Source organism: Corvus kubaryi, unplaced genomic scaffold, assembly GCF_017639235.1.
Source record: "Corvus kubaryi isolate FWS band 111438036 unplaced genomic scaffold, C.kubaryi_AGA036_p1.0 74, whole genome shotgun sequence".
NCBI classification, from domain to species: Eukaryota; Metazoa; Chordata; class Aves; order Passeriformes; family Corvidae; genus Corvus; species Corvus kubaryi.
In genome coordinates this window covers 1548379-1565235 of record NW_024582061.1, presented here as the reverse complement: position 1 = coordinate 1565235, position 16857 = coordinate 1548379, and the positions used below count along the sequence as shown (strand labels likewise).

At 40.9% G+C, this 16857-nt stretch overlaps 1 long non-coding RNA gene across 1 annotated transcript in view; it reads right to left on the bottom strand.

Moving 5' to 3' along the window:
* LOC121675583 overlaps window positions 1–13395 on the bottom strand; it is a 43036-nt gene extending 29641 nt beyond the window's left edge. Inside the window, exon 1 of the long non-coding RNA XR_006020121.1 lies at window positions 13183–13395. This is a non-coding gene — a long non-coding RNA (uncharacterized LOC121675583). The remainder of the gene's footprint in view (window positions 1–13182) is intronic.
* Window positions 13396–16857: the final 3462 nt, after the last annotated feature.

The window sequence follows — 16857 nt, the reverse complement described above, 5'->3', positions numbered from 1 at the left end:
AATGGCTGGGTACTTAAGAAAAACAAAAGACCTAGCCACAGAAGCGGGGTGCATCTGGCTACTCTTTTGTTTCACCTGGGTGTGTGGGCAGTCAGTTCCGGGCGTTTGGATGGAGAGGGAGGCTGCTTCTTCAGCTGCTTTTACTTCTGCCAGAGAAACCCCGGGATCCCAAGCCCGCCTTCCCTGCCCTGCTGGGAGCCGGGCTGTGGCTGCCCTGCCCCCGCTGTTGCTTCGAGCCTTCGCTGCATTGTAGCCCTGCTCGCCCTGCCTGCTCAGACCTCCAGGGGGTTCCCACCACAGCTCTGCAGTTTAAATACATCTTGTCTGCCACCCAGGATTTGTGCTCGTCCCTGCCGTTCCAGCCTGCTGTTCCAGCCTGCTGTTCCCGAGGGTCCGGCCGGACACCGCGATCGGCTGCCCAGGGGTTTGTGAAGCTCCTTTGTCCCATCCCTTCCCGGGATCCCAGCTCACCATTGCCGCGTGCTCCCCGAGCTCGCTCCGGAGCGCCCCCTGCAGCCGCGAGGGAACCATCGCACCTGCCCTGCTCACCGGGAGCCGCCAGCGCCCCTGCCGGCTGCGAGCGGAACTGCACCCGAGGGGAAAGGGCCTGACAGCCGAGAAGGCTGGCACTGGGTTTGTGATTGTTATTGCTGCTTGTTTGACTGGTTATACACATACAGATATATAATAGTAAAGAACTGTTATTCCTATTTCCCATATCTTTGCCTAAAAGCCCCTTGACTTCAAAATTATAATAACTCAGAGGGAAGGGGGGTTGCATCTGCCATTCCAAGGGAGGCTCCTGCCTCCCTTAGCAGACACCTGTCTTTCAAACCAAGACAGCAAATCAGGAGAGCAGTTCAGGGGAGGAAGAAAACAGGAAGGGAAGGATGCTCTTTGGCCTCATCATAAGATGGGATCCATTTTTCTCCCCTGTGGGAAAGTTGCTGAAGCTTTGCCCAAGGCATGGATTTGTGTTGAATCTGCCATGTAGTGTAGAAACAGGCTTCAGGTTTAAACCTTCTGGTAATGGGTTTCATATGGCAATACGACCCTCTTTGTTACAGCATTCTTGGTAAGCTCATGTGTTAGACAACAACTCAGGAGGTTTCAGGCAACATCTCCCCAGCACAGAGAAAGAATGATAAAGTAGAATTCCTTTCCAGCTGTATACAGCTGTGCACATTTCAATCATTTATTACAGAATCAAGTATAACTGAGTTTGGAAGGGACCTCAGGAGGTCTCAGCTCCCTCCTCCTGCTTAATGCAGGGACAGCTATTAGTTTAGACGAGGTTGCCCAGGGCTTCATCTGGGTGGGTCTTGAAATCCTTTAAATGTGGGGATTCCACAACCACTCTGGGTACCCTGTTCCACTGCTTGCTTGACTGAACTAATGGTGAAAGATTTCTTCCCTACATCCAGTCTAAACCTCTTGCTTCAATTCATGCTCATTGTCTCTGTAGCCTCTCATTTTTTACTGCTGGGACTCCATCATCTCAATAACCTCCTTTGGAAACTGGAAGGCCGTTATCAAATCCCCCTTTCTTCCAAAGTTTTCTCATCTGGGGTTAACAGAACCAGCTTCCTCAGCCTCCCCTCCAAAGAAAGCTGTAGCACCCTCACCATCATGGTGGCCCTTCGCTGGACACTCTACAGTTTATCAATGCCTTTCTCATACTGAAGGGCCCTACCCTGCCTGGAGCTTTCTAGATGAGGTTTGACGAACCATATGTAGGCTCTTCCCTCAGCCTCCTGACTGTGCTCCTGTTAGTGCAGCCCATGTCACAGCAGCCCAGGATGTCGCTGGCCATCGTCACTGCCATGGCACCGGGCTGGCTCCTGCTCAGCTCTCTGCCAACAACCCTGGTGCTGTCTCTGCACAGCTGCTCCCCAGCCTCCACCACTGCAGGAGGATTCTTCTCTCCCACGCACACGGCATTGTATTTATTCCTGCAGAATTTTGTAGGGTTCCTGCTGGCCCATCCCTCCATCCAGTCTAGGTCCATCTGAGCAGCAGCCCTGTCCTCAGGTCTATCAGTTGCTCTCCAATTTAGTGTCATCTGCAAACTTCATGAACATGCCTCTATCACCTCCTCCAGGTCTTTGCTGAAAGTGTCACACAGGACAAGTCCCCCCCAAAAATCCTGTGGTGTTCTCTCTGCCACAGACTTCAGCTAGAGTATGATCCATAAATCACTATCCTCTAAGCCAGACCAGCCAACCACTAGTTATGCATTTATTTGTCCACCCATCCAAATTCTAAATTGGACACAAGAATATTTGTAGACCTTATCCAAAAAGTCTTGTTGAAGTTAAGATAAATGACATCTACTGCTCTCCCTCACCCACAGCCTCATCCAGCTGTTTTATCCTACAAGGCAGTGAGTATAACCTTGGTAAATCCATGCTGATTGTTTCCAGTCATCATTTCCTCCCTCCAAATGTTGTCTTTATTATTTATTCAGTGGCCCATATCCACAAGTTGGGTGTATGTAGAAGGTACCAGCCCAGGCTTTATCACTGAACCAGCACAGAGGCTGCATCAAAAAATACTCTCAACTCTCACACAGAGCCTACACTGTGCAAAGCTCTGCTGCTCTGCAGTTGCACAACATTCAGCCCCAGCCACAAAGGAGAGTGTGTGCATATATGGACAGATGTGTAAATAAACATAAACCAGCCAGTTGCTTTTCACCCTCACTTGTCAAAATTCAGTATTCACTCATGAGCCTTTCAGACTGCTGGTCAATTCTGCTTAGCTGAGGTATTTTAAAGATACTACTGCACTATGAATAATTCGGGGGAAAAAAAAAAAGACAAAGAAACCATTTCCTATTGCTTCTAAAACCCTAAATATTAACTGAGTCTAACATGTATATGTAAGGACTACAATATACACTGCGACTCTGAGGAAAAGATTCCATTATACATGATGTTAACCACCAACGTGAATGTGGTGGTCCTGCTACAGAATTACAAATGAATAATGATATCTCTCAAAACTAAAACATCATGGCAACAAAATGTATTTGCTTTTAGAGTGATTTCTATATAGAATCATGCATTTATTTAATCCAAATTAATTTCTACAGCCCTTTTCCACAGAGGGATATTGCCTGAGATGAAAAATAACACACTCAACCTTCTTTTAGCAAGGCTAATACCTGCATACTCTTGAGACTGCATTCTTATTTCTGCTGGTAGGTGCTGTATAAATTTGTAATAGAGACCATCTGATAAGTGTTTTCCAAGACTGCTTCTTCCACGTGAACAGAAATAAATTCTCAGCATCTGGATGTCATGGCAAGAAGATGGTAACTGAAACCCTTGCTCAGTACAGTGAAGTATCTAGAGGCAGCACAACATAATGGAAATTTTCAGCAGAAGCATAAAATTTCACAGGCTCCTGCAGCACATCTGACCAGGATAAGACCTGCTGCCAGAAAGGACAAACTGACCATACCATGGGAAATGCAGTATAAAGCCAGATAAAGCTGACCTTACTAAACACACAAAGCTTCTCCAAATGTCTGACACTATCATTAGGATCTGAGTTGCCTTTTTTCCAGTTGAAATTTATAAAATCACTGTTGCATTGATAAACAAATAATTAAAACAATTCATTCTCCTACCTGTATCACCCTAAAGTACTGGGGAAACTAGAAGGATAACTTTTTGGGACATACACCGTGGTATCTGCTCTCCTGACTTGAAGGAAAACGTATCTGAGAGTGAATTGTCTTGAAGTCTCATTTTAAATCACAGTCAGAGTAATGCAATTATTTATAAACAGGTAAAGGTTAATTAATTTAGATGCTGCAAACCTATAAAAGACTGACATGAACCTAAGTCTACCTTTCTACCTTATCTTCCTTTTTTCCCATGTATAACCTTATTTTAAAATACATTGGGGACACTAGCTGCATCCTGATCAATGGCTATGGTTTGATTTTCAAATTTTGGATTGCCTTTCCACTTGAAAGAACAAAATAGCGCATGGTTGATACATAACATAAAGGAGTTTTATGACATGGCTGAAAGAGTTACTACATTATCTAAATGAGATATAGCAGTATATGCTGTTGCATACACTATGCTTTTCCAGAAGTTTCTTTTTAAACAAAAGTTTTACTAAATTCCACTTACATCAGTGAGAAGTCAACTTCAGACAAAGTTATACTTAGAAAAATGTGTACTATTTAAACATATTATATTATCAGAAGTCCTCCTCTGCTGTACTTTAGGTTTGTTTACATTCCCGTCACAAAAATTTGCTATAGGCAGATATGGAAACAAACTACATAAGACAATATTCTCTGTCTTTCAATTTCAGCAAATTTTTTAACACTGCTATTTGACAAGAATGCCTTTCCAAAGCTTGATTGTTAACAGACTTCAGGAAAAAAAATTATTTCATAAATAACATCCAACGTTTCAGTTTGTAAGCTCTGAAAACGTGTTTACTGTTTGAGAAACCTCCAAATGGGAAAGGAAAACAGGAAATAAAAACATCTGATTAATAAAGAATGGTGGGATTTAAGTTGTTTTTTAAAGAATAGTTCAAATGAACCAAGAACAAACCAAATTTAATAGAAGCCCTTCTATTTTCATAAAATAAGAGAACTTCAACACTAGGATTTTTGCTAGTTTCCTACACGCACACACACTCATGTGCCACTCCAATGTGGAGAAAGTTTCTGAGATCCTAAATTGCTCAAGTGTCTCCATGGGTAGCCCCTCTGATCAAAATTTCACAGAAAACTGCAGTAACATCTCCCAACCTCTGCTGAGAATAAGGGAGAAAATTGAAACCAGAGAGCAAGAGACCAGCTTACAAAGACCCTATCCCCCCCCCACCCCCAGTTTGGTGTGCATCACATAGCGCTCTCCATGTCCAAAGGTTAGTGCTACAGCCAAGGGCTTATGGCAGACAACAGCTCTGAAGTCAAACATCTCTTAAACTCCTCTAATTTTAGGCATGCCTCCTATTTGCAGAACTGGTCATGAGTAACTGGCATTTTTACTCCTTTCTAAAGCCAAAAGTAATCAGGTCAGAAGATGCTCATGGGCAAAACAGGCAGGTGAAAGGCACAGTCCAAACTTCACTCCAGCAGCAGTAGAAGAGCAGCCATGCAGCAGAGCACTGTGCAGGAGAACCAGCAGGAAGACTGGAAGCAATGCTACAGGTGGCATCAAACCTATACCCACTCAGTAACTACAGTTACACAGTGCAAGGTTAAGAAATGCATTGTCCCTCTCTCAGGATCACAATTTCTCCTGCTGATGTGCAGACCTTTGTTCCTACTTACTGGCACTCAGCAGAATTCTTCACTAAAACAGAGCTGCTCTACCGACAACTGAAGTGATGCCCCATTGCTGTGAGGTGCCATCAGCTCCATTTCAGGGACTGTAAATGCTTCTGACCACACTCACAGCAGGGCCACTGAGTGGAAAACACACTGAAATGAGTTTTCAGGTTTCACCCATTGCTATACAAAACCTCTTTCACACACAGGAAAAGTCAAGACACTGCTTTACTCCTAGGACATTGCAGCAGCCCCCGCTTGTCCTGGCAAGGCCATATCTTTCCAGAGAACAGTATGAAGCAACTGAAAGGATTATGGTTTCAGCTTGGCAGTGATTTTGTATTGAGACATGGCTTTAGCCTCACAGAAGAGGTTTATGAGGTGGACAAATCATAATCTCTGTATAGCCCTAAGACACCACTTCTAAACATAAGATGCTTAGCACTTAAAGTAAGCTTCCCAGTGACTCTCAGTTAGAAGGTCTGTCCTCCTTAGTCATCCCCACTAAAAAGAGAACCATCCAGGCCATGTTCACTTCAACTCAGTGTGGACACTGTTCTCACAATCACAGATGTTTTTCACAAGCAGGAATTTGCTTTGTTTCTTTATTAATTACCAGTGCTGCTTAAAAATCCAACACCTCACAGCTTGTCTCTACTCTTCCAACCACAACTGCTGAAGTTAACTCAGATGGTTAATTTCTAACATAACAATGACTGTCATACTTTCCCCTCAAGTGCTAATAGATGCTTTAGTACAAAAGATGTGGACAGATTAAAATGACATACAGGATTAAACAGTTTACAAACACAAGGTAAATTGATTTGAAAATCCTGGTAACTGCTGACATATACTTAAAAACAGTTATTACAGCAAATGTTGAGTGCAGGTCTAGTGACAGTCATTTTTGCTCATGGGGAGCCAACATGTAATACTGTAATTTCATCCAAAACTGCCTGAGAACTTCTAGCTATGAGGTTCCAATGGGTATAAACCAGTTATGAAAAAACCCTCTCCCCTTCTGAGACAGCTCAAATACTGGCTTCACTTAGTGCCTCTCACCTGGCAATGGCTACCACAAAGAATTGATAGGATATTTTTGAAAACTGGAACTGTAAAATGTTCAGTTTGGGAGAAAAAGCATGTAAGTATAGAGAGGTCAACTGCTTTCTCACTGATCCAAATTTAAGCCTGCTCTTAGTGTGAACGTGTATCAGGTAGCAACATGTATCATCAGCCTGAATCAAACTGAAGAATTCTCTAATATACACATTTACAATTACAGTCTTTGAAAGCACAGGAAAGTTCAAAATCTCATAGCTCTCAGCTAACTTACAATTTCCTTGCCGGTTTCCCACACCCCATATATGCTGCACAAACAGGTACCTACACATAGATGTTCGCTTGCCAGCTGTTGTCAGGCACAATACATATAAGGAACTCCACCAGTATGTATTTTGAATGCTATCCCAAATTGGAAGCAATTTTCTGTCTCAGAAATGCATTCTAATTTTCTCTTAGTATTACAGAATCATATATACCTACACAAATGTGAGATTAGAGCTGAACAAGTTTTTCTTTCACTCTTTACTATCACACCTTTAGTATGATGTTTTCCTCACATCTCTGTGAATAACTTAAATCAATTCCACAAAGAATATTCACTCAAAGACTTACTGCAGAAAAGGAAATAGGAAACAATTTGGGGATTGCAGAATGCATAGGATGAGCCCCAGAACTCTTTGACAAACATAAACTGTAAGATTACCTTTTCATTTCCTGCACTGAACAGAGTAAAATAACCATGGAATAAATGAAAGACGTTTTGTTTTTAAAAACATAGCCCACTTGATGAAGTATTGTGAAATCACAACTCATTTTTCTCGTATCTTTAAATATGGTATTTAACTGAGTAATTATTTCAGTCATGTAGGCCACGTGGATGAGGAGCTGGATAGACTTTTGTGTTGGTTAAATTATAAATAACCCCATACAAACACTGTTTTACTAGAGCAAGAGAAGTACAGACTCCACTTCTGAGGGGAGAAAAAAAGAAAAAATGGCAAACTCTTGCTTCCTGTTATGTTTCATGTTATCTTTCAAAAGTTCAGCAGCAAAGAGCTACCATGAAAGAAGCCAGAGTATTTAATGAGACAGCAACTGGCAAATAACACATTTCATGGGACAAGTTGTACTTTTTCTTCACGCTAGTCAATAAATTATATTTTAATGCATGAAAAGTACTGCCTATAGGTCTTTAAATAAATATTAAAGGACAGGTAAAAAGAAGCAATGTATTAATTTGGGGGAAAACCTTACTGTTTACTGAAATGAATTTAAAAACTAAACTAATTGGAGTCAAAGAGGCAAAGAGAGTCTCTTCACTTCACCTGAAAGGTGAGGGAAATTTGATGAACTAGTACTTACATGAAAAATATTTTACACTGGTTTCTGTAACTGCAATTGCAGGCTAATTTCAAATAGAGTAAAGCCAATAAAAAACTTGTTCCTAAAATTTAAAAATTTCTAATTTAGTATCTGTGAGATTTTTTATTTGAATGTCAAAAAAGATTGTTCTGCCTGTATTTCTGCATCAAAGTCTCTCTTCTGGTAATGGTGTCATTGAACAACATCCTTAGCTTCAGTCTGCCTTCTTTTACACCTTGGCATCCACATCTACTGCCCAATTTCAGTTAATCTTTGTATTACTGGTTCACAGCTGTACCTTTGCATGCTTTCCCTGCAATCTTCCTTCAGTTCCCTAGTATGGATACAGCACATCACCTGAATGTTCATGTAACTCTCCACGGCAAAGAAAACTCTGTGCTGAGTTCAGCAGCATCAGTGTTCCTCTCTTATAGTGGTGCCACCAAACTGCCATTTCGGTCCCGTATTTGATACCTTCTTCCTTCTCCCTGAATATAATGGATCTCAGTAATCTGGTTTCTTTTCTAGGCTTTTCCATGTATTTCCAGGTTTAAATTTATGCTTTACCAGCTAAAATGCAGACTGGCATTTGGTCAAGGTGCTCTTTAGGAAATCATGGTACTGTGTCTCAGCTCCTGCACCACAATCCCTTTGCACATGGGAGCAAAAGGGTTTCTTTCCTTTCCCTTCCACAACCCAGATGTCAGTCCTTCCTGTTCACACTTCTAGCCTGAAGTACATTTAGTGTTGGGTTCAAGCCACTGAACAAATTCACCATAGGGTAAAGACCATCTTTAATCAAAGTCTTAATTCTTATAACTACTACCTTGAATTTCCTGCTTGTCTTTTATTATAATATCCATGTAAAATGGAAAACAAAACTATGTCTCTTTTTTTCCTACCAATGTTCCTGTTCTGTGTGCATTTGTAAGGTATCTTCTTATTGGCATTCCTACTTTCAGCTCTAACAAACCCATTGCTACTTGCATCTCTAGAAGACCATTAAGATTTATAATTTGTATGTACTTTTATTCTTTTGTTTTTCTAAATGCTGATTCTACTAGGTTCCCTTGCTCTTCAACCTGAGCACTGAAAAAATCTGCCAAACAAGAATGAACTTGTCCCTGGACAAATTATTCTTGCAGCTTTAGAGGCTGTATTCAGAAACTTTTCCCTTTAGCTGAGTGAGTGATTCTGCCCCTGGGAAGGTGTGGTCATCAGCATTCACATAATATTAGCATTCAACACATCCCTGAGTGAGCTCATCTTTCTACAACCCCAGGGTATCACTGTTTCTCCACTTCTGCAGCACTCTCTCTGAATTGGCACTGCAGGCATTACTGTGTTAGTCAGGAGTTTAAACCTTTACTAATCTTGTACCTATATACAGAAATAATGGTCCATACAGCCTCTGTGTGAAAGCAATCACAGAGGCATTCAGCTTCTATACATTCTCATGGATATAATGCAGAGCTCAAGAAGATTTCATGGAGTCTGTGCCTGGTTTGATTGGTTTGGAAAATAAGAACAGGCAGTTTTACCTTATCTGAAGAACTATTTACCAAAGACGCCTCATTACAGATTTCACCCAAACATCTGCACTGACTATTGAAAACCACCAACAAATGCCCAGCTAAGATCAAAGGAAACCTTTTAGATGGGGTCCAAAGTAACAAATGCTCATTTTCAGAAGTCAGTGCATGTGAGACACACTCACACATCCATGCCAGCTGCACGAGGATCTACGTTCTTTCTTAGCACTACTTGTGCTGTAAGAAGTGGTGTTTGTATGGGATCTCCAGACTCACAGTTCATGCTGCTCACTTCTAAAGTGACATGTAACACTTGCTTTGGCATTGGACAATTCATGTCACAGAAACCATTCATGTCTGACTGCCAGGAAGAGCAGAAAGCCAGATATGAGGTGCTGATCACTGCAGTAGCAGTAGCCTTGCTTTGTGAGCTTTATCCACATGGTCTCAAACTACAGAAATATCAAGGAGTTGCACACACAGCAAGGTGCCCCATCACTGTGCCTATGTGATGCAGCACCACTGATATGTTTAAAGATATGGGAAAATGCCCATCAACATACTGAAAACCATGCTGAGAGATGCTGATGTAGAACTCCTCCACTCATTACTGGCCCAATCACAATATGCCTATCCTGTGCTAGGGGGTTCACAATAGAAAGATGCTATATATGCAAATCCTAAAAAATGAATGCCTTTGCTTTCAAAATTTCAGTATGGGTTTGTTTCTTAAATTACCTGATTAATAGCAAGTGGTTGTAGGTTCTGGCATTCTTCTCAACTAAGAACTGGGCCATGATCACCTGAATTTTAAGCTTACTCAAGTTTCCAGAGAGCTTTAAAGACACTAGCTGGAATACTGTTTTGGTTCACTGTATGATAAATATTACATATTTGGTTCAAGTAATGGTTTATTCAGCATATATCCTATTTGGAATTAGGAGTCTGAAACCATTGTAGGCCGCTGAATTTCACACATCTGTCTGGGGGATGTGTGCCTTTGTAAGAGATTTGTCTGATTTGCACTTACACTGTGGAACTTTATTGAACCTCTGGCATCCTTTATCAGATTTAACACAATTTCAACATGTTTAATGTGTGTCGGTTTTGACAAATTTGGAGGAAAATATCCTCTGAGAGAAGGCAGGTTACAACCACCTCTCCCCCAGCAGGTTCAGGAAAAAAAACTTTCTTTGGAGAAAAGTGAAACAGATAAAAAAACTATTTCTTTAACAAACACACATGAAAAGAATAGTAACGCTGAATAATAAAATCTCTTGCTGTGGAGAGAAACCTGGGAAGATTTCAGAGTCCTTCTGTAGGTGTGGTCTCTCTCCTCCTCGGAGCTGGGTCGATGTGGGCCCACCTCCAGGGCCTCGGTGCAAAATTCTCCTGGTGTGTTCTGATGTTGAACCAGTCCAGAAGAGAAAAAGGGAGAAACCGAAGTCCCAGGAAAACAAAGTTCAACTCTCCGTCTCCCTCCGGAGAAAAGGAGCCAAAAGCTGGCTGAAAAGCAAGAAGGGTGCTTCTTCTGCTCTTGCTGCTGCAGCAGGACACAGAGGAGTGTGTATCTGTGTCCTTGAACAACTGTTTCGAAAAGCTTGCTCAGTTTTTTTCCCCTCCCCCCTCTTGGGCTCAGTTTTAAAGGCACAGAATGGCACGGAAATAATTTGTGGGTATAGAGCATCAATAGGGGATACACATCATATAGTCACCCAAAGACGGAGGGGATTTCCTGAATCCAACCTACAGACAATTCTTTCCAGGACTGTTTTTATTATTTCCAGGGTAGCATATAAGAAAGAGGAAGGGGATGATAGAGACATCTGTAAAGCACCTGTTATTATTTGTTATGCTGCTATTTGTATTACTACCTTTTAAGTCCAGTTGTAGCCCTGGAAAACACAAACTGAAGCTTTATTGCTGCAAAACTGTACTGCCTTGCCAAAACCACCCATTTCTTCCAAGGTTTCAACAACTACAGAATAGGATTTACTGCCATAAGGTGACCTAGACTAAATGCAAACCAAAGGAAAACATACAGGAAAACTTACAAGCCTTCTACAAAGAACAAATTTCTGAATTTTAAGAGACAAACATAGCACATAGGTGGCCTGGAAGTACAGATTTAATTAACACTCCTGCAAACTTCACCAAAGGCCCAAGATGAAAAGCATGCCTACAGACAAAAATCATGCCCAAAAGAAGCCTGTATGAACGTAGTACAAAAGCAAAGTTAGGTTCTGTGACTAATCCTGGTCCTTAGCCAGACAATGACAGAGACAACAAAAAACCCGACCACATTTAGTAAAGCAACAGTTCTGCAGGACGAAAATGAGCAACACTCATTTTCTCCCCTATACACTTCATAGTACTTTAAAAGTGTCAGGGAACAGCCAGATCCCTGTAACACATTTGCTGTGGAGTCCTCATTAGGGAGAGGTGGTACTGCTGCTTGCTGATGGGACCATCCCTACCAGGACACCTGCCAGGCATGTAGCAAAGATGCAGCGTTTTCTAAACTTCTAAACCCTTTCTTTTGTTACTAAAAAGACAAGTAGGACTATATGCAAATATTGAAACAGTATTGATTTTTTTTCTGACATTTAAGTTTTGCAATTAGCAGCTAGACAGCTCTTAGACTGGCATGAGTTACAAATGGTGGGAGGAACAGCCCTTCCCGACATCACCTTCCACTGGCTTCAGAATTCACTGAAAAGTAGACTCAGGTCTGTGCCAACAGGGGCAGCTGGGTGAGGAAAGCAAAGGTGCCCTTCATATCTGAACTCAGCAAAACAGTGAGGAGAAGAGCTCCAGTAAGTTCCTACACACAGGACAGATGGTCTCAAAGCCCACATGCTTGAACTTCGGCGAGATAAATATTCTCAAGCATGGTTTAGGAGAGAGATTGCATGGACTCGAATTGTGCTAGAGCACACACTTAAAATTTAAAGACATGGGATGGAGATCCAGTGTCTGAGTCACCCACATCTTGGCCCCACTTAGTTTACTAGGATAAATAAAAGCATTGTTTTCCAGATGCATTTGGATGTTGATGCCTGACTCCTCAGCAGAGGAGAGGAGGCTGACGTTGGAGAACCAGCAGTGAGGGAGTTCAGTGTCAGCCACCCAGCAGAATGCAAACAGATACCTCAGAAAATCATACACAGTCTTCTCTGCCAAGGTCTGATGGAGGTTACAGGCTCTGTGAAATCTCAGAGAAGAAGTGGAAAAGGAAAAGCAAAGTATTTTTTAGGGAATCTCAAAGCAATTCAGGGGACAATATGTGCATGTACAACTAATTTCAAGAGAAAATGACTTCTTGGGCATGGCTGCCACTCTGTTCTTGCCTGAGGTAAATGTTCTGAGATGCACAAAACACCCGAGTTTTCTCAGGTGAAAACAGAGGTTGTTTTTCATGTTCAGAAGGTGAAGGGCTTACAGGGGATGTACAAGTGCCTTGCACACGGTAAATGCCATCTCTCTTCACAACCATGATGATGGAGCAAAGGTAAGGCAGGTTATTGAAGCAAAACAGAACTTTGGTGAAGTCACCTGCGCCACCTCCAAAAATTAAGACAACCCAAGCTTACCTAATAATGTAAACTTAAGTCCTCCTGTCTGCATTAAAAAAGTTATATGAAAGGGTGGTTGACAAGAAATTAGGACATCTATCACCTTCAAGAAAAGCCTGATGGATACTCCTGTCAGTGGAGCAGGAAAGAAGAGCCTTCTACCCATCTCCCTGGAGAGGATCTGCCCGTGTCTGTTCAGATGTAATGGTTGAGTACCAAAAAACAGGTGAGTATATAAAAATAGGTATCTTTGTATTCAGCACTTTGGATCCTGAAGCATTGCTGAGTCATACCTGCTTGTTCTAAAACAATAAAAAACTCCCAAAGTTTCATAACTTACCAGAATCTCAACAGTAAGGATGTGAAAGCACTTGAACCGTGTCCTTCTTGGCATGTCAGCCACAAGCAGCAAACTGAATTCCAACTGCAAATTCTTACGGTGAATGCAGTGCTGAAAGCACACACAGTAGTTTTCACATTGAACCCTTCTCTGACCTGTAAGGAAGGCAATCTGTAAGTCTTTCAGAAAAAGAAAAGCAGATAGACACAGGGAAAGGAACGAATTAAACACAAAATTCCCAGGATGTTCTGTTTAGTCATTCTTTACACTATTAAAACACCTTGGAAAGAATTAGTACTCTCCTGCATGGTAGAGAAACAGCCTTGCAGGAGTAGAACAGCAGCTGGAGTCTCAGAAAAAGGAACACTCTCAGCTCCTGAGCTGGTATTTTACTAAAAGGAAAAACAGTCACAAATTGAAGTTGTACAGGGACTGCACTGAATAACCAGACTGCTGACTCCAATTGCAGATTTCTAAGGCTACCAAGAGGTACAAAAGTTGCCTTAAGACCACATTTGAAGCAAAATGCTACATACCCATACTGACTTTAGAATGGGAAATTCTAAAGCCAATGAATAATCTGACCAGAAATTTTACGCAGGAAACAAAATAATCAATGACAGACTGTGGCAGAAGGTTCTGGGTTACAATTTATGTGGCAGTAGTACTGCCACGACCAGGGATGAGATCCATGAGGCTCTGGATGAAACAGAGAGCATGTGGAATCACAGGTTACTGCTGCCTTCAGCAACTACAGAGTCATGAGACTCCCTAACCCAGTGAAGAGAGAGAGGGTTTGCCATGATTCTTACTATTCTCTTTGGAATACAGTGATATTTTGCCTAGGGAAAATAAAAATACCCATACTAGTTGGTATTTTTTTTTTCCTTTTTGGCCCTTTCAAAGGGATATAAACAGGTGGAGTTTTCTCCATCTCTTTCAAAAAGGAAAAGAAAAAACCAACACAACAAAAAACAAACCCCAAAATAATTTAGTACTGAATTTATTGAGCAGAACTGCAACATCAGTTCTACTCTTAAACCATTTAAAATGTGAGTAATATTAGATCTGCCATTCTATTAATCTATTTTGATTTACATCTATTAAACCTTACCCATGGGAAGCATCTCTCAACCCACCTGGAAGTATGGAACTTACTGCTTAGTACCCCGGAGTCATTTACATGGGTTTACATAATCTCCATCTGCTCAGCTGCTTTGACACCACCAACAAATGGACTGAGTCAGATTGATTTTTGTGAGGATTTTTGCAATCCAGATGTTTTGCAGAAGAAACAGGCTGTATACAATCCATCCACTAAAACTCTTAAATAAAAAGTTATTTTGACCCCCTCCCCCAAATATTAAAAAGGAGAGAGAAAAGTAGTGACTTCCAGAAGGAAACCTTGCATGCACATTACTTGTTCCCAGCCTTCCCTTTTCTCCCAACAGACATGTCTACCTCATGCCTTTTCCCCACTTATTCAAACAGCTAATTCCTTTGGTTTACTTGTACTGAATTATAAAAGCACCATTGCATGAGATGCAAAGAGAAGCATAAACCAAATGAATGTACATACATATTACATTCAGGCTAACGTAATAAAAAATTAGACATTCTCTTTTCCAGTTTGTTCACTTAGCTGAACACTTTAAAGAACGCTGACAGTTCTCCTTACCCATTTCCCTTCCCTGGCTTTTGGTGGTTTACCAAAAGCCAAGTGATCAAATGTGGTCAAATGATCACTATCATTTGACCCATAATGAAACTATTTGATGGGTTGTCATTAAATTATTCAATTACATTATGTGATACAAGCACTTCTGTAATTTTCACAGTCTCTGTCTAATTCCAACAGGTTCCTGCTAATGGAAGGGAAGAAAGATGAAAGTGATTCTCCTAAGAAATGTGTAATTTATTCAATAAGAAACTTCATGGCAGTTCAAGGCTGTAAATAGCAGATATTTACAGGAAGCATAGGAAAACAGACAAGGTAGCACAGATATCAGATCTAACTCTTACATGTTGGAGGCAGTGTGTCTCCACATCTTTACTTCTTTGTCAGCGTGTATTTTTCATTGCTACATTACAATCCAAATCCAGTAATTCAGAGAAAATTAATATTAGCATACGGAAAAATCAGAGCGCTATAAACAATTAGTTATGATGGGTTTTTTCCATCCATGTACTTCAATGTTAGATTCAAATGACAAGAGTGTAACGAAAATGGGATGCCCGTGTACTTGCAGTAAATAACCATGTAAAACCCAATCCAGCTGATGTCAGTGAATAATTTGCCTTTCTGTTCCTGGGAGCTAGGATGAAAGTAGCTTGTCTATGCTCCCAGTTCTACCAATCACTTAAGGTGTGCTTGGAACAGTGTTAGCAAAATTTCTGCAAATGCCTGCCCAAACAGTTTTGCTGAGTTTAAAATTATGTTTATTGTGTTTAGCTTATACCAAGTAAATGAACGAAGCTATATTAAAAAAACCCCACCCCATTACTGTAAGACCAAACACCCAGAGCATTAACTTGTTTTGATTTGTCACATAATTACATTGGAATAGCAATTCTGATAAACACTCTTTTATGGACAAGGTCTTAGAATCCTTTTTAGATCAAAGCGGTCAGTCAGAAAATGAGACCAGTGTTTCACAAGACCACATGAAGCTTGACCAAACCACTTTGATATAAGTGCAACAATTACTGCAAAAAAGTGAAGGTAGAATGATTCAACAAATTAGAAGTTGTTTGGAAGCGAAGACCACAACAACTATCAGCTAACAGCAACGCAACCCTTTCCTATTTCTAGTACAAAGGATTTGATTCTCACAAGTTCCTGCTGAAGAATAAGAATGGAAATGAAAGAAAGAACCTTGAAACCTTCACCAGTTTCTGGGAAGGAAAAATCTTTCTCATGGAACAGAGTATAGGACAATAGAGCAATTACATTTTAACAGAAATGCCACTGCTCTGGAAGCAAACTTCAAAACGTGGCTGTCAGCCCATATCTTTAAGCATCGAGATCACTGCAGTAGTGCCTCTGGAAGAAAAGCCAAGGTGTGAAAGGAGCAGAAGCCAAAAATGCACTTACAAAACTCATCTGACTTACCAAATTTAATATTCAAAAAGGGGGAAAAAATATCTTTGTACAGAAATGCTTTATTGTTTTGTGGCTTTTATTATCCTGGTACATATAAATACATATTTAATCAAGGCGCAAGACTTCACTCTAGACTCCTGAAAACCAGGATCAATACCCTGACAAGCTGTCATATAGAGTAAGCTAAAGTCAAGATTTAAGAGCCTAAAGGCTTTGAATTTTTTTTTCAGACTATATCCATTCAAATCTTCTTCAGCTTCCTGCTATCCCTTGCTCCTTGTGTAATGGTACAAGGGGCACACCCACCGAAATGAAATTTTGCACCCAAATAGAAACCCTGACATAACAGGCACACATGGTTTTTATTTCTCCTCTTATGCTGGTATACTTCTGATTCTCAGTAATTCATTTGTAAGCAGATCATTTTGGTATTAGTCATCAGTGAAGAAACCCCCCAAATTATTTTCAGGAACATAGACAAAAACTTGCTCAATTTCTTCCTCTTGAGTCAAATCTGTTCGTCCTCTACTGACTTCTGCTTCCTACAAAGCAAAACCAAAAGCTCCCAAGCT